This window comes from Erinaceus europaeus, chromosome 3 (genome assembly GCF_950295315.1).
Source record: "Erinaceus europaeus chromosome 3, mEriEur2.1, whole genome shotgun sequence".
In the NCBI taxonomy this organism is placed as follows: domain Eukaryota; kingdom Metazoa; phylum Chordata; class Mammalia; order Eulipotyphla; family Erinaceidae; genus Erinaceus; species Erinaceus europaeus.
The window spans coordinates 61297261-61314431 of NC_080164.1; the positions used below are offsets into that span (position 1 = coordinate 61297261).

At 39.0% G+C, this 17171-nt stretch overlaps 1 pseudogene; it reads left to right on the forward strand.

Annotated features, from left to right (window-relative positions):
* The first annotated feature begins 5379 nt into the window (after positions 1-5379).
* LOC132537746 (U1 spliceosomal RNA) lies at positions 5380-5533 on the forward strand (annotated as a pseudogene).
* The last annotated feature ends 11638 nt before the right edge of the window (positions 5534-17171 follow it).

The following is a 17171-nucleotide window of genomic DNA, read 5'->3' on the forward strand; positions in this document are numbered from 1 at the left end:
AATCTTCTACACTTATAGCAGTTTGTTATGGGAGCAAAAGAAAAACTAATGCTTAAGCCAAATCCTCCTTGATGGCATGTTTCTAATTAATTCTCTGGGGGTTTTATATTCTAAATAAATCTCCATAATTTTCACAATTACAATCATACAGAAAAAGGTTAATTAGATAACCAATCTTCTGACTATTTTTGACAGGCCTCTATCAAGCTCAATATGTAAAATTTTTATGTTATCTGCTATTAAAGCACAAAATTTATTTCATTAATGGAAATGTACCCTAACTGAAATCCAATCTTAATACTTTAAGTAAAGGACTGGGATGAAAAGGATTCTGGAAGGAGTTATAACTGAGGCTGCCTGAGGCCGTAGCTCTCGTGAAAAACTATGTACCTTTCTGCATGTAACAAAGCAAATAGTCTCATATGTAAGTCCTGGTTTGAGCTACCATCAGCTATGTCTAGGTGATTGAATCAAAACTACTCCAGATCACTAGTGATAAGTGCACTGAACTGTCCCTGTAAGACACTATTATGAATAAGAGACAATGGCAGCTAAAACAAGGTGAAGAAAGAGAAGGTAACAGAGAAAAAAGGAAAAACATACTTGTTCCTGAGATAAATCTACAAATTAAAATTATATAAAACATGAGGAAAATAAAAACAAAATGAAAATACAGAGTCTTGACATGAATTTAGGATGCAAAAAATAAAAATAACAAAGAAATTCTTTTTTATGGGAAAATCAAGAAGCCATAAAATAAAGAAAAACAAAATGAGACTAGGCATCTAAAAAATATATAATACACTCTCCATAACTGGTCACTTCCATCAAGAATATTATCTTAAGACCTCTTGTGGGCCTCTACAGAACCATGCCCTCACTATAAACCAGCAACGTTAGAGACTGCCCCACTCTCTGAAGGGAGACTGGGTCAACCTACTCTGCCACTCAAGGAAGACTGGTCCTGAAGTGGGTACAGCCTAGAATGTTCCTAGACTTAAAGCTCAGACTGACAGGGACTCAGAGGTCACACAGGCTTCTGTGCTAAATATGAATATATATGGGCCCTAGGTCAGATTGATGGGGTAAACAGTTAGTGGTTGGGAGTCAGGTTGTAGCACAGCAGGTTAAGCACAGGTGGCGCAAAGCGCAAGGATTGGCATAAGGATCCTGGTTCGAGCCCTGGATCCCCACCTTCAGGGGAGTCGCTTCATAAGTGGTGAAGCAGGTCTGCAGGTCTATCTTTCTCTCCCCCTCTCTGTCTTCTCCTTCCTCTCTCCATTTCTCTCTGCCCTACCCAACAATGATGACAACAATAATAACTACAACAATAAAACAACAAGGGCAACAAAAGGAAATAAATAGAGATTCCAGAAGATGGCAGAATGAGAAGCTGCTAGTGGCTTGAGCTCAGACAACATCTACTAGAAACGGTAGGATTTTTTGCCTTTAGCAGGACAGTCAATAAGGGGTCCTAACGGTGACACCAAGGAGGTGACTATAACTCAATTTGGGTTAGAAAATAGAGTAAAAAGAAAGGAAAAAAAAAATTTTTTAATTATTATTCCCGAAGTGCACCTCTTCCCCCCTCCCCCTATAACCAGTCCCTGGGGGCCAGAGATCTGCTCCTAGCAGGCACCCCTGGTGAGCTTCTTTCTTTACCAAGATTCCTGTCCCACCAGGGGGTGTCATTCATTCTAATTCTATTCCTTTCTGAAACCCTTGGCCTTTTTTCTTTCTAAGTGGCCAATTCCACCTACAAATATTCCAAAATATTCCACCAAGCAGAGACTTACTCAGACAGGGAAAGACCACCAGAGGTTTTTTTTCTTTGTTTGTTTGCTTTGGGGTTTTTTTGCTTTATTTTCTCAACAATAAGCTGCCTCTGCTCAGGGGGCCTGAGGCAATCTAGAGCCTTCCAAGCTGAAGACAGGACAGGTTTTTTACTTTGTTCTATTTTATTATCAATACTAGATAAACGCGTATCCCTTTCCCCCTCTCCTTCAGGTTGACCAGAATTAACTCTTAGTGTATTTTCCATTGCTAGGGGACTGGGTGTCTTATCCACTGCGAAAGTAACTTGTTTCACTCATCCTACCTCTTCGACCCACTCTCCCCCCCTGCCTAGTTAATTAAATAATAATAAATAAATAAATAACTCTTTCCTTTCACTGCTCTTTTATTACTGTTCTTTTTTTCTTTTTCTTTTCTCTCTCTCTCTTTTTTTCTTCTTTTTCTCACTCTTGTCATCCTTTCTTCCTTCCTCCTTCAGCTTTCTGAATTTAATGGTACACATTTGGGAATTATTTTGGGGAAGAAATCTGACTCAGAGTGGACTCTCTCTGCATGTATCTCTGCTCTACTGCCCTTTCTCCTCTAGCTACCCCTAGAATATACAGTAGATAGTAGATTTGCATAACTGTCCATTCCTGCTATTCTTGTCTATTCCTGAGACTTTTTTTTTCTGGGTTTTTTGTTTGTTTGTTTGTTTGTTTTACTTTCTTAACAATCAGCTGCCTCTGCTCAGTAGGCTTGAGGCAATCTGGGACAGGTTTTTTACCCTGCTCTATTTTATTATTAATATTATATAAAGGTGTATCTCTTCCCCCCCTCCTTTAGGTTGACTAGAATTAACTCTTAGGGTATCTTTCATTGCTAGGGGATTGGGCACCTTATCAATTGTGAGAAGAACTTGTTTCACTATTCCTACCTCCTCTACCCCCTCTCCCCTTCTACCTCCTCCTAGATAATTAAAAAAATTAATTAAATTAAAAATAAATTAATCAGTTAAAAACTTTCCTTTCACTGCTTTTTTTATTACAGCTCTTTTTCTTATCTTTTTTCTTTTCTCTCTCTTGTTTCTCTTTTTTATCTTGTCTTCCTTTCTTCCTTCCTTCTTCTTTGGCTTTCTGAATTCACTGATAATCATTTGTGAATTATTTTGGGGAATAAATCTGACTCAGAGTGAACGCTCTATGTGTGTATCTCTGTTCTACTTCCCTTCCTCCTCTTACTACCCCTAGACTATACAGTGGATAGTAGATTTGCATAATTGTCTATTCTTGCTTTCCTTTCTCTTTCTTCTTCACTTGGACTTGGCTGCTATTTTTTCATGGACTGGAGACATTTATTGGCTAACTGGTAGTGATTAAACTGCTTCAATCCTTGCTTCAGTTGCTATTGTAATTTCTGAAGTTGGTGATTGCATTTGTCATAAAGGTATTTAGTACAGTGTTGCTGGTACTCAAAACACAACAACTGAGAAACAACAGAACACAAAAATAAGAAACTCATAAATAAAACAACCAGAAGGACAGAAATCACTAAAATTAGAGCAGAAATAAACAACATCAAAAATAAGAGAACCACACAAAAGATAAATGAAGCCAAATGTTGGTTCTTTGAAACATTAAACAAAACTGACAAACCCCTAGCCAGACTCACCAAACAAAAAAGAGAGAAGACTCAAATTAATAGAACTGTAAATGATGGAGGAGATATCACAACTGAAACCACAGAAATCCAGAAAATCATGCAAAACTTCTATGAAGAACTATACGCCACCAAGCTAGAGAATCTGGAAGAAATGGAACAATTCCTAGAAACATATGCCCTTCCAAAACTGAACCAAGAAGAACTACAAAACCTAAATGCACCAATCACAGACAAAGAAATTGAAACCGTTATTAAGAATCTCCCCAACAACAAAAGTCCTGGACCAGATGGCTTCACAAATGAATTCTACAAAACTTTCAGGAAACAGTTAGTACCCATACTTCTTAAGCTTTTCCATAAGATTGAAGAAACAGGAATACTCCCTTCCACCTTCTATGAAACCAACATCACCCTGATACCAAAAGCTGATAGGGACAGAACAAAAAAGGAAAACTACAGACCAATATCTCTGATGAACATAGATGCCAAAATATTAAACAAGATCTTGGCCAACCAGATATAGTAGCTCATCAAAAAGATTATTCATCACGACCAAGTGGGATTCATCCCAGGAATGCAAGGCTGGTTCAACATCCGTAAGTCAATCAATGTCATTCACCACATCAATAAAAGCAAAGCCAAAAACCACATGATTATCTCAATAGATGCAGAGAAAGCCTTTGACAAAATCCAATACCCATTCATGCTCAAAACTCTACAAAAAATGGGAATAGATGGGAAATTCCTCACGATAGTGGAATCCATATATAGCAAACCTACAGCCAACATCATACTCAATGGACAGAAGCTGAAAGCATTCCCCCTCAGATTGGGGACTAGACAGGGCTGTCCACTATCACCATTACTCTTCAACATAGTATTGGAAGTTCTTGCCATAGCAATCAGGCAAGAGAAAGGAATACATATTGGAAGGGAAGAAGTCAAACTCTCACTATTTGCAGATGATATGAAAGCATACATAGAAAAACCTAAAGAATCCAGCAGAAAACTACTGGAAGTTATTAGGCAATATAGCAAGGCATCAGGCTACAAAATCAATGTACAAAAATCAGTGGCATTTCTTTATGCAAACACTAAATCTGAAGAAGAAGAAGACATCCAGAAATCACTCCCATTTACTGTTTCAGCAAAATCAATCAAATACCTAGGAATAAAGTTGACCAAAGAAGTGAAAGACTTATATACTGAAAACTATGAGTTGCTACTCAAGGAAATAGAAACTGATACCAAGAAATAGAAAGAAATTCCATGCTCATGGATTGGAAGAATAAATATCATCAAAATGGATATTCTCCCCAGATCCATATACAAATTTAATGCAATACCCATCAAAGTTCCACCACGGTTCTTTAAGGGAATAGAATAAACACTACAATCATTTATCTGAAACGTGAAAACACCTAGAATTGCCAAAACCATCCTGAGGAAAAGAAACAGAAATGGAGGCATCACCTGCCCGGATCTCAAACTATATTATAAAGCCATCATCATCAAAGCTGCATGGTATTGGAACAAAAATAGGCACACAGACCAGTGGAACAGTATTGAAAGCCCAGAAATAAATCCCCACACCTATGGAAATCTAATCTTTGATAAGGGGGCCCAAAGCATTAAATGGAAGAAGGAGGCTCTCTTCAGTAAATGGTGCTGGGGAAACTGGGTTATAACACGCAGAAGAATGAAATTGAACCACTTTATCTCGCCAGAAACAAAAATCAACTCCAAATGGATCAAAGACCTGGATGTCAGACCAGAAACAATCAAATACTTAGAGGAAAACATTGGTAAAACAGTTTCCCACCTACACCTCAAGGACATCTTTGAGGAAATAAACTCAATTGCAAGAAAGACTAAAGCAGAAACAAACTAATGGGACTACATCAAATTGAAAAGCTTCTGCACAGCCAAAGAAACTATCACACAATACTTACCTGGCAGGGGAGTTACCATGATCACGAAGGTGGTTTTCCCAGGGTGAGGCTTATCCGGATGTACTGACCCCTGCGATTTCCCCAAATGTGGGAAACTCGACTGCATAATTTGTGGTAGTGGGGGACTGCGTTCGCACTCTCCCCTGATAAAAAAAAAAAAAAAGAAACTATCACACAAACAAAGAGACCCCTCACAGAAGGGGAGAAGATCTTCACATGCCATACATCAGACAAGAAACTAATCACCAAAATATATAAAGAGCTCAGCAAACTTAGCACCAAAAATGCAAATGACCCCATCCAAAAATGGGCAGAGGATATGAACAAAACATTCACCTCAGAGGAGATCCAAAAGGCTAACAGACATATGAAAAATTGCTCCAGGTCACTGATTGTCAGAGAAATGCAAATTAAGACAACATTGAGTTACCACCTCACTTCTGTAAGAATGGCATACATCAAAAAGGACAGCAGCAAGAAATGCTGGAGAGGCTGTGGGGACAAAGGAACACTTTTGAATTGCTGGTGGGAATGTAAATTGGTCCAGCCTCTGTGGAGAGCAGTCTGGAAAACTCTCACAAGGCTAGACATGGACCTTCCATATGATCCAGTAATTCCTCTCCTAGGGATATACCCCAAGGACTCCATAATACCCAACCAAAAAGAGGTGTGTACTCCTATGTTCATAGCAGCAATTCATAATAGCTAAAACCTGGAAGCAACCCAGGTGCCCAACAACAGATGAGTGGCTGAGAAAGCTGTGGTAGATACACATAATGGAATACTATACTGCTATCAAGAACAATGAACCCACCTTCTCTGACCCATCTTGAACAGAGCTAGAAGGAATTATGTTAAGTGATCTAAGTCAGAAAGATAAAGATGAATATGGAATGATCCCACTCATCAACAGAAGTTGAGAAAGAAGATCTGAAAGGGAAACTAAAAGCAAGATCTGACTAAATTGAAAGTAGGGTACCAAAGTAAAAACCCTGTGGTGAGGGGTAGACATGCAGCTTCCTGGGTGGCGGGTGGTGGGGGTGGGTGGGTGGGATGGGACACATTGTTTTGGTGGTGGAAATGGTGTATATGTACTCTCCTAGTAAAGTGTAGTCATATAAATCACTAGTTAATTAATATGAGAGGGGGAAAATTAATTGTATGTCTCAAAGTTTTTAAAACACAGACTGAGTCTTCTTAATATATAGGCTGTGTAGTTGATATGCAGACTCTCTCAAAAGCCTAGACCAAGTAGATCAGAAGCAACCAATAGCACAGCTATATACAAGATACTGGGTACTATACAGCAAGCCCTAACAAAAGGAATTTTCAAAGTTAACCCAATTACCAAATAATGTGATGATAACATTAACTATCGATTGTCTTTTTGAACCCTAAGACAGCAGGAACCTCACATCTCCACTATAGAGCCTATATTTCCCCCAGTCCTGGAACCTTAGGATAGGGCCCACTTTTCTGTATGCCTCTCCCAATCCATATCAAATAATACTGCATCAGCCAATCGCAACCTAATCAACTCACCGATTGCCACCTCAACATGCTTCACTTCAGACTGTGTCCAGAGACTTCACGTGTGGAATGGCAACCCTTCAGCTTCATTACTCGGGTGAGACCTTTACTTTCATAGTATTCTCTAATTCCATCCCAGGTGGATCACTTTCTAACAAAGTCCCAAAACCTAGATATAGACCAGTTTCTATGAGAGAGAGCATATGTTCACACGTATCCATAAACTACTGCAAAATATATACCAGAAGTACACTAGAAAGCAGAAGTTCACTAGAGTTTTCAGTGAGTACCCCCCAACACTTCCTCTCCACTATTCCAAGCTTTGGGTCCATGATTGCTCAACAATTTGTTTGGCTTTGTATGTTAACTCTCTTTTCAGCCACCAGGTTCCAGATGCCATCAGGATGCCGGCCAGGCTTCCCTGGACTGAAGACCCCACCAATGTGTCCTGGAGCTCCACTTCCCCAGAGACACACCCTACTATGGAAAGAGAGGGGCAGACTGGGAGTATGGACTGACCAGTCAATGTCCATGTTCAGCGGGGAAGCAATTACAGAAGCCAGACCTTCCACCTTCTGCAACCCACAACGACCCTGGGTCCATGCTCCCAGAGGGATAGAGAATGGGAAAGCTATCAAGGTATCAGGGGAGGGGGTGGGATATGGAGATTGGGTGGTGGGAATTGTGTGGATTTGTACCCCTCCTACCCTATGGTTTTGTTAATTTATCCTTTCTTAAATAAAAAATAAATTTTAAAAAAGGGAATAAATAAATAAAATAAATAAAAACAGTTAGTGGTCTATACTTTCCTCATGTTTGGGAAATACTCTCTGCCCCAATCTAGCTTTCTAGCCCTATTCTCAACTGACATCATCAATCGGACAATATTTTCAGTCAGCCTAAATTTTAGCTATCAAGCTCAGCCAAATAATAAAGTCATGTGTCCCTTGGAACATACCTAAAATAGACTGCCTAGCTTCTTCCCACCCAAAGACCCTTAATTTCATCTGTTCTGCCCCTAACTTTGAGTTCCTGTTTATTAAATAAATAAAGATAACTTAAGAAAAAAAAGTTACTTAAACAAAAGAATTTTGGTCCATACTCCCAGTGGGATAAAGAATAGAAAGTTTCCAGGGCTGGGTGGTGGCACACCTGGTTGAGTGTACATGTTAAAATGTGCAAGGAGCTGGGTTCAAGCCTATGGTCCCCACCTGCAGGGGGAAAGGTTTGCAAGTGGTGAAACAGGTCTGGAGGTGTCTCTCTGTCTCTCTCCCTCTCTATAACTCCCTTCTCTCTTAATTTCTGGCTGTCTCTCTCCAATAAATAAATAAAAATAATGAAAATAATTTTTAAGAATATGGCACTTTCCAATGGAGGGGGATGGGACAAGGAACTCTGGTAGTGCGAACTGTAAGGAATTATACCCCTATTATCTTACAGTGTCGGTAAATCATTATTAAATCTCTAATACAAATTTTTAAAAAGACGCCTTTCGTGTCCCAATCATGTTTTGAGAATGTTCCACCTGAGAAAAATGTGTATTCATTTCTTTTGATATAGATCTATTAACTCCAGCTCATCTTTAACTAATTAATTTATTATTTTTTCTATTATTTTTGACCTATCTCTTGTAGTAAGTGATGTTTGGGATTCCCTACTATACTGTATTGCTATCAGTGTACTCCTTGAAATCTATTAGAAACTGCTTGTGTACTGTGTGCACTCTGGGCCATATGCATTATATCTTTTTTTTAATAGATTGACTCTTTACCATTATACACCATCTGTCTCTGTTCCTTATCACTTTTTTTTACTGACAAATATTTGATCAGACATGAGAATAGGATTCCTGCTCTGTGTACTATAGGCTTAAGAATACTTTATACTTTTGCTCCAGTCTTTAACACTGAGTCTATGTTCATGTTTATTTTTTGACATCTCTTGTACACAAAGTATAGATGGATCTGACTTTTAAAAAGTATTTCTAGTCCCTTTATGTCTTTTGATTGATGAGTTTATACCATTACATATAGGAGGAATGTTAATATGTAGGAGCTACTACCATTCTATTTTGTCTGTCCTCCCTTCCTTCCTTCCTTCCTTTTCCTTCCTCCTCCCTCTCTCTTTCCCTCCCTCCCTCCCTTCCTTCTTTCCTTCCTTTTCTGTGAAGTGGCTACCTTGCAGATGTGTGATTTTGTTGCTCTGGTTCAGTTTTTCATTCAGCTAGAGGGACAGAAAGTGAACAATACCATGACACTAGAGTTCTATCTATGTGCATGATTGCCCACATGGTTAGGCATATTCCTTACCCTGGAACTATCCCTCTGGCCTTATGCTTTTTGTTGTTCCATTTATTTTTTGCTTCTTTATATTTTTATAATTTTTATTTATTTCTATTTTTTTCCAGAGCACTTATCAGCTCTGGCTTATGGTGGTGCTGGGAATTGAACCTGAGACCTTTGGTGCCTCAGTCATGAAATCTGTCTTTTAATGCGGATCATTTTTCATGGTGAGTCTGTCAATTTTATAATTTTCTCTAATATATATTATAACATATATATTATAACATATATATTGTTGTCACTAAATCTTCACCAGACAGTCAGAGAGCCAAGGAGGAGATGCAAAACATCACAGCATTGAAGTTTTTCCATGTGTGTGTGTCTAGAACTTGGGTCACACACATGCAAAGCAGATACCCTTCCATATAAGCTGGCTTATACTGGCTTCATATAAGCTTATACTGGCTTCCATATAAGCTGGCTCCATACTGGCTTTCCATACTTTTGTTTGTGGTTACCATAATTATTGTATCCAATTTACTATATCTAAAATAGTTTTTTATGCTTGCTTAATAATACGACTAGACTATTTGTTACTTTATTCCTCTTATTTTGTGGTTTATCAAATTACTTTATTTATACTTTTGGTTTATTACTGTTTATCGCCTTGCTCAGGATTTTGTTCTTTTCTTTCCTTTTTTATGTCAAACTTTTTCCAATAATTCTTGTAGGACACATCTGGTTCTGGCAAATTCTATTAGCTTTATGTAAAAAACACATAAATATCTATTGTGGATGATAATTTTTCAGGATGAATTATTGATGACAGATAATTTTTGCCCCTTAATACTTTGAATATGCCATTCCAGTGCCCTCTAGACTATAGTTTCAGCTAAAAATTCAGATGAAAACTTGTTAGTTTCCTTTTGTATAATAGTTTGGGGTTTTTTTCCTAGCATCTTATAATATTTTTTCCTTATCATTGACTATTGATAATTGTACAGTAATATGTCTTGGTGTATGCCATCTTTGCATTCAGACTCTTGGGCAGTTATTTCTATTTCCCAAATGTCTATGCCTTAGTAATTTTCCAGATTTGGTAAATTGTCATTTATTTCTTTGAATATAATCTCTCTCACTTCACCTCTGTAATTCTTGTTACTCATTTTAGTATTCTCTGTCTGTTTTTCCCCAAGATGTGTTTTCTGATATCCATAGCAGCTGACATACCATAAATCCATGCCTGTGTGTATAGTCCCTCTTCTTCATTCATCATAGTCACCAACCTTTAGCTATTCTGATGCTGTGTCTCAGGCAAACCTATTTGTGAACTGGCAAGACACTCCTATCAATTGATAATAATTGCTTAATGATGGTTATTTGGTGGAGAACAAGATTTGCTAATTTCTAATCTAACTAAAAAAAAAAAATTATTGCCACCAGGATTACCGCTGGGGCTGGGTTCCAGCACTAGGAATCCACTGCTCCCGGCAACCATTTTTTCCATTTTTTTTCTCCTTTTCTTTCTTTCTATTTTATTTGATAGGACAGAGAGAAGTTGAGATGGGAGGGGAGATGGAGAGGAAGAGACAAAGAGAGATAACTGCAAACCTGCTTCACCACTTGTGAAGTGTCCCCCTTGTAGGTGGCAAGTGGGGCTCAAACCTGGTTCTTACACATGGTAATATGTACGCTTAACAGGTAGGTTAACCACTGCCCAGTCCTCGGATTATATATATTTAAATTTTTTATTAGTGATTTAATAATGATTAACAAGATTGTAAGGGGGTAGGGGTAGATAGCATAATGGTTATGCAAAGAGACTCCCATGCCTGAGGCTTTAAGTTCCCAGGTTCAATCCCCCACACCACCATAAGCCAGAGCTAAAAAGTGCTCTTGTAAAAATAACAAAATAAGACAAGATTGTAAGATAACAGAGACAAAATTCTCTTACCAAGAGTTCCATGTCACATCCCCTCTGTTTGGCTTCTGTAATTGCTTCTCTGTTGGATATAGCTGTTGGCATACCAAATGTCAATCCATACCACCAGCCTCCTTCTATCTTTCTCTAATTGGGGAGGGCTCTGGAGAGGTGAGACTTAGGGACACATTGGTAAGGTTGTCTGCCCAAGGAAGTCAGGATGGAATCACAGTAGCATCTGATACTTGGTGGCTGAAAGGCACCAAGATATAAAGCAGGGTGAACTATTTAATAAACAGGAACTCAAAGTTAGGGGCAGAACAGATGAAATTAAGGGTCTTTGGGTGGGAAGAAGCTAGGCAATCTATTTTAGGTATGTTCCAAGGGACACATGACTTTATTATTTGGCTGAGCTTGATAGCTAACATTCAGGCTGACTGAAAATATTGTCCGGGAAGATGATGTCAGTTGAGAATAGGGCTAGAAAGCTAGATTGGGGCAGAGAGTATTTCCCAAACATGAGGAAAGTATAGACCACTAACTGTTTTTATTTGTTTTATTTATTTATTCACTTTTGTTGCCCTTGTTGTTTTATTGTTGTAGTTATTATTGTTGTCATCATTGTTGGGTAGGGCAGAGAGAAATGGAGAGAGGAAGGAGAAGACAGAGAGGGGGAGAGAAAGATAGACCTGCAGACCTGCTTCACCACTTATGAAGCGACTCCCCTGAAGGTGGGGATCCAGGGCTCGAACCGGGATCCTTATGCCAGTCCCTGCGCTTTGCGCCACCTGTGCTTAACCTGCTGTGCTATAGCCTGACTCCCAACCACTAACTGTTTACCCCATCAACCTGACCTAGGGCCCATATATATTCATATTTAGCACAGAAGCCTGTGTGACCTCTGAGTCCCTGTCAGTCTGAGCTTTAAGTCTAGGAACATTCTAGGCTGTACCCACTTCAGGACCAGTCTTCCTTGAGTGGCAGAGTAGGTTGACCCAGCCTCCCTTCAGAGTAACATTGCTGGTTTATAGTGAGGGCATGGTTCTGTAGAGGCCCACAAGAGGACTTAAGATAATATTCTTGATGGAAGTGACCAGTGATGGTGGAAAGAGGGATCTGTTAGAGACCCATCATATTTATGTGGGAATCCACGGATCCCCTGACTAGAACTCCGATGATGGGATGGCCTGGTATTGACCAAAAAAGCCATCAGTAAAGTAAGCCAATCTCTTGCCCTTGTCCAGCTTTTTTTGTCCTTTCTTTATCTGATGAGCTTAGAATTTCTCTCAATTGTTAAGGCTTTGAGTTATTATAAGGCATTGAGTTATTATATAATTTCTCTCAATTGTTGAGGCATTTGTTATATCCAAACCTATATTGAGTTAGTTTATGGGGTTTGGCCTCAAAAGCAAGACTGAAGTCTTAACAGGCATCTTCTCCAGTCACAATGCTATGAGACTAGAATTCAATAATAAAAAGGAAATGGGGAAATTCTGGAACATGTGAAGTCTAAACAACATGCTGCTAAATAATACTTGGATCAAAGAGAAAATTAAAGCAGAAATTTTTTTAATTACCTAGAGAACAACTACAATAAAGTAGTAAGTTACTAGATTCTATGGCATAAAGAAAAACTTGTATTTTAAGAGGTAAAATAGTAGTAATACACCCCAAAGTTGATAAAGAAGAAAGATCACAAATAAGCAATTAAAGATTGTCTATGGGGAAGTCAGGCAGTAGCGGAGTGGGTTAAGTGCACATGGCATCAAGCGCAAGGACCAGTGTAAGGATCCCAGTTCTAGCCCCCAGCTCCCCACCTGGAGGGGAGTCACCTCGCAAGTGGTGAAGCAGGTCTTCAGATGTCTCTCTTTCTCTCCCCCTTTGTCTTCCCCTCCTTTCTCCATTTCTCTCTGTCCTATCCAACAATGACAACATCAATAACAACAACAATAATAACTACAACAACAATAAAACAACAAGGGCAACAAAATGAGGAGAAATAAAGCAAATTTAAAAAAAAAGATTGTATCTGAATTATCTTGAAAGCAAACAGAATGAAGTCAGCCAAACTAGAATGAAAATAAGTAAAATAAAAACCAAAAAAATATTACACAAAAAAATCAATGAAATCAAAAGCTATTACTTTTTTTTTATTTATTTAAGAAAGGATTAATTAACAAAACCATAGGGTAGGAGGGGTACAACTCCACACAATTCCCACCACCCAATCTCCATATCCCACCCCCTCCCCTGATAGCTTTCCCATTCTCTATCCCTCTGGGAGCATGGACCCAGGGTCATTGTGGGTTACAGAAGGTAGAAGGTCTGGCTTCTGTAATTGCTTCCCCGCTGAACATGGGCGTTGACTGGTCGGTCCATACTCCCAGTCTGCCTCTCTCTTTCCCTAGTAGGGTGGGTCTCTGGGGAAGCTGAGCTCCAGGACATACGGGTGGGGTCTTCAATCCAGGGAAGCCTGGCCAGCATCCTGATGGCATCTGGAACCTGGTGACTGAAAAGAGAGTTAACATACAAAGCCAAACAAATTGTGAGCAATCATGGAACCAAAGCTTGGAATAGTGGAGAGGAAGTTAGGGAGGTACTCACTGCAAACTCTAGTGTACTTCTGCTTTCAGGTATATATTTTGCAGTAGTTTATGGATACGTGTGAACATATGCTCTCTCTCACAGAAACTGGTGTATATCTAGGTTTTGGGACTTTGTTAGAAAGTGAACCACCTGAGATGAAATTAGAATATACTATGAAAAGAAAGGTCTCACCTGAGTAATGAAGCTGAAGGGTTGTCATTCCACACGTGAAGTCTCTGGACACAGTCTGAGGTGAAGCATGTTGAGGTGGCAATCGTTACGTTGGTTAGGTTGTGATCGGCGGATACAATATTATTTGGTTTGGATTGGGAGACGCATACGGGAAAGTGGGCCCTATCCAAGGGTTCCAGGACTGGGGGAAGTAGGGGCTCTATAGTGGAGATGTGAGGTTCCTGCTGTCTTAGGGTTCAAAAAGACAATGGATAGTTAATGTTATCATCACATTATTTGGTAATTGGGTTAACTTTGAAAAGTCCTTAGTTATGGTTTGCTGTACAGTACCCAGTATCTTGTATATAGCTGTGCTATTGGTTGCTTCTGATCTACTTGGTCTAGGCTTTTGAGAGAGTCTGCATATCAACTACACAGCCTATATATTAAAAAGATTCAGTTTGTGTTTTGAAAAACTTTGAGACATACAATCAATTTTCTCCCTCTCATATTAATTAACTAGTGATTGATCTGTCTACATTTTGCTAGGAGTGTACATAAACACCATTCCCACCACCAAAAGACTGTGACCCATCCCTCCCACCCACTCCCACCCACTGGCCCAGGAAGCTGCATGTCTACCCCTCACCACAGGGTTTTTACTTTGGTGCCCTACTTACAATTTGGTCAGGTCCTGCTTTTAGTTTCCCTTTCAGATCTTCTTACTCAACTTCTGTTGATGAGTGGGATCATCACATACTCATCTTTATCTTTCTGACTTAGCTCACTTAACTTAATTCCTTCTAGCTCTGTCCAAGATGGGTCTGAGAAGGTGGGTTCATTGTTCTTGATAGCTGCATAGTATTCCATTGTGTATATATACCACAGCTTTCTCAGCCACTCATCTGTTGTTGGGCACCTGGGTTGCTTCCAGGTTTTAGCTATTATGAATTGCTGCTATGAACATAGGAGTACACATCTCTTTTTGGTTGGGTGTTACGGAGTCCTACAAAATCTAAATGCACCAATCACAGACAAAGAAATTGAAACCGTTATTAAGAATCTCCCCAACAACAAAAGTCCAGGACCAGATGGCTTCACAAATGAATTCTACAAAACTTTCAGGAAACAGTTAGTACCCATACTTCTTAAGCTTTTCCATAAGATTGAAGAAACAGGAATACTCCCTTCCACCTTCTATGAAGCCAACATCACCCTGATACCAAAAGCTGATAGGGACAGAACAAAAAAGGAAAACTACAGACCAATATCTCTGATGAACATAGATACCAAAATATTAAACAAGATCTTGGCCAACCGGATACAGCAACATATCAAAAAAGATTGTTCGTCACAACCAAGTGGGATTTATCCCAGGAATGCAAGGCTGGTTCAACATCCGTAAGTCAATCAATGTCATTCACCACATCAAGAAAAGCAAAGCCAAAAACCACATGATTATCTCAATAGATGCAGAGAAAGCCTTTGACAAAATCCAACACCTATTCATGCTCAAAACTCTACAAAAAGTGGGAATAGATGAGAAATTCCTCAAGATAGTGGAATCCATATATAGCAAACCTACAGCCAACATCATACTCAATGGACAGAAGCTGAAAGCATTCCCCCTCAGATTGGGGACTAGACAGGTCTGTCCACTGTCACCGTTACTCTTCAAAAGCTATTTCTATGGAAGAAAAAATAACATAAATATAACCACATGCTAGGTATTGCTAGTGTCAATGTCTTTACACAAGAAGACATGGCTATCTTCTCACAAGGACACAAATCATTCTGGACAACAAGCTCACGTCACTCTAATATAACCTTTTATATAGTTTTAACTAATTACTACACTGTAGTTATTTTTAATTAATTAATTAATTTGTTTATTATTAGAGACAGAGAGAAATTGAGAGGCAAGGGGAAGACAGAGAGGGAGAGAGACAAAGAGATACCTGCAGTCTTGCTTCACCATTCATAAAAAGCTTTCCCCCTGCAGGTGAGGACCAGGGGGTTGAACCAGGGTCCTTGTGCACTGTAATGTATGTGCTTAACCAGGTGCACCGCCACCTGGCCCCATAATTACTTTATTTTTAAATACAGCCATATGCTAAAATATTGAAAGCTTCAATATTAGGGGTGAAGAGGAGAAAGACTATAACAACACTTGAAGAGTAAAAAGAAGTTTATTCTACTAGACACCAAGATTTTAAAGCTATAATAATAAAGACACTGTATTCTTGACACAAAAACAGAAACACAAACTAATAGAAAAGCTTGGAAACTACATAAAAACAGACCTGTGTGGAACTTGATTTATGACAGAGATGGCACAGCAAAGCAGTAAAGATCAGATGAATTTTGGAAAAGGTACTGAGACAATGAAAAAAAAAAATCAATCAGACCCCTCTTCCACATATATACAAAAATTAAATCCAGTGAATTTTAGAAAATGCACAATAAAAAATAAATCACTTGGATAGTACTACAAGACCCAAGTTTTAACTCTGGCCCCCATTGCATTGATGGAAGCTATCATTCTGCTCTGGCTCTCTCCCTTTCCTTATTGCTCTGTATCAAGAAAGGAGAAAGGAGGAGGGGCAGAGGGAGGAAGAAAGGAGGAAAAGAAAGTGCTGTGTGATTTTTTTCTTGACCTTGGACCAAAGAAGAATTTCCTGAATAAACAAAAACATCAAACTCAGCCCCCACAGCACTGAAGGGAGCAACAGTGCTGTGATTTCTTTCACACTCTCTTTCTGCCTCTCTGTCTCTATCTAATAAATGAAAATTCATAGTAGAGAAAAATAATAAAACTACAATTAACAATTTCTTATAACAGACAATATAAAAAGAGCAGTCTCAGAGCTGGAGAATATATTTGAGATATGTATAAATGAAGACAGTAAGTCTTTCGTATCCAGAATATAAAGATAATCTAGTGAGTAATTTAAAAAAAAAAGTACCGGGAGTCGGGCTGTAGCACAGCGGGTTAAGCGCAGGTGGCGCAAAGCACAAGGACCGGCATAAGGATCCCAGTTCGAGCCCCGGCTCCCCACCTGCAGGGGAGTCGCTTCACAGGCGGTGAAGCAGGTCTGCAGGTGTCTATCTTTCTCTCCTCCTCTCTGTCTTCCCCTCCTCTCTCCATTTCTCTCTGTCCTATCCAACAACGACAACAGCAATAATAACTACAACAACAAAACAACAAGGGCAACAAAAGGGAATAAATAAATTAAATAAATATTAAAAATTTTATTAAAAAAAAGTACCCAGGAGAGAAAATATTTGTGATTG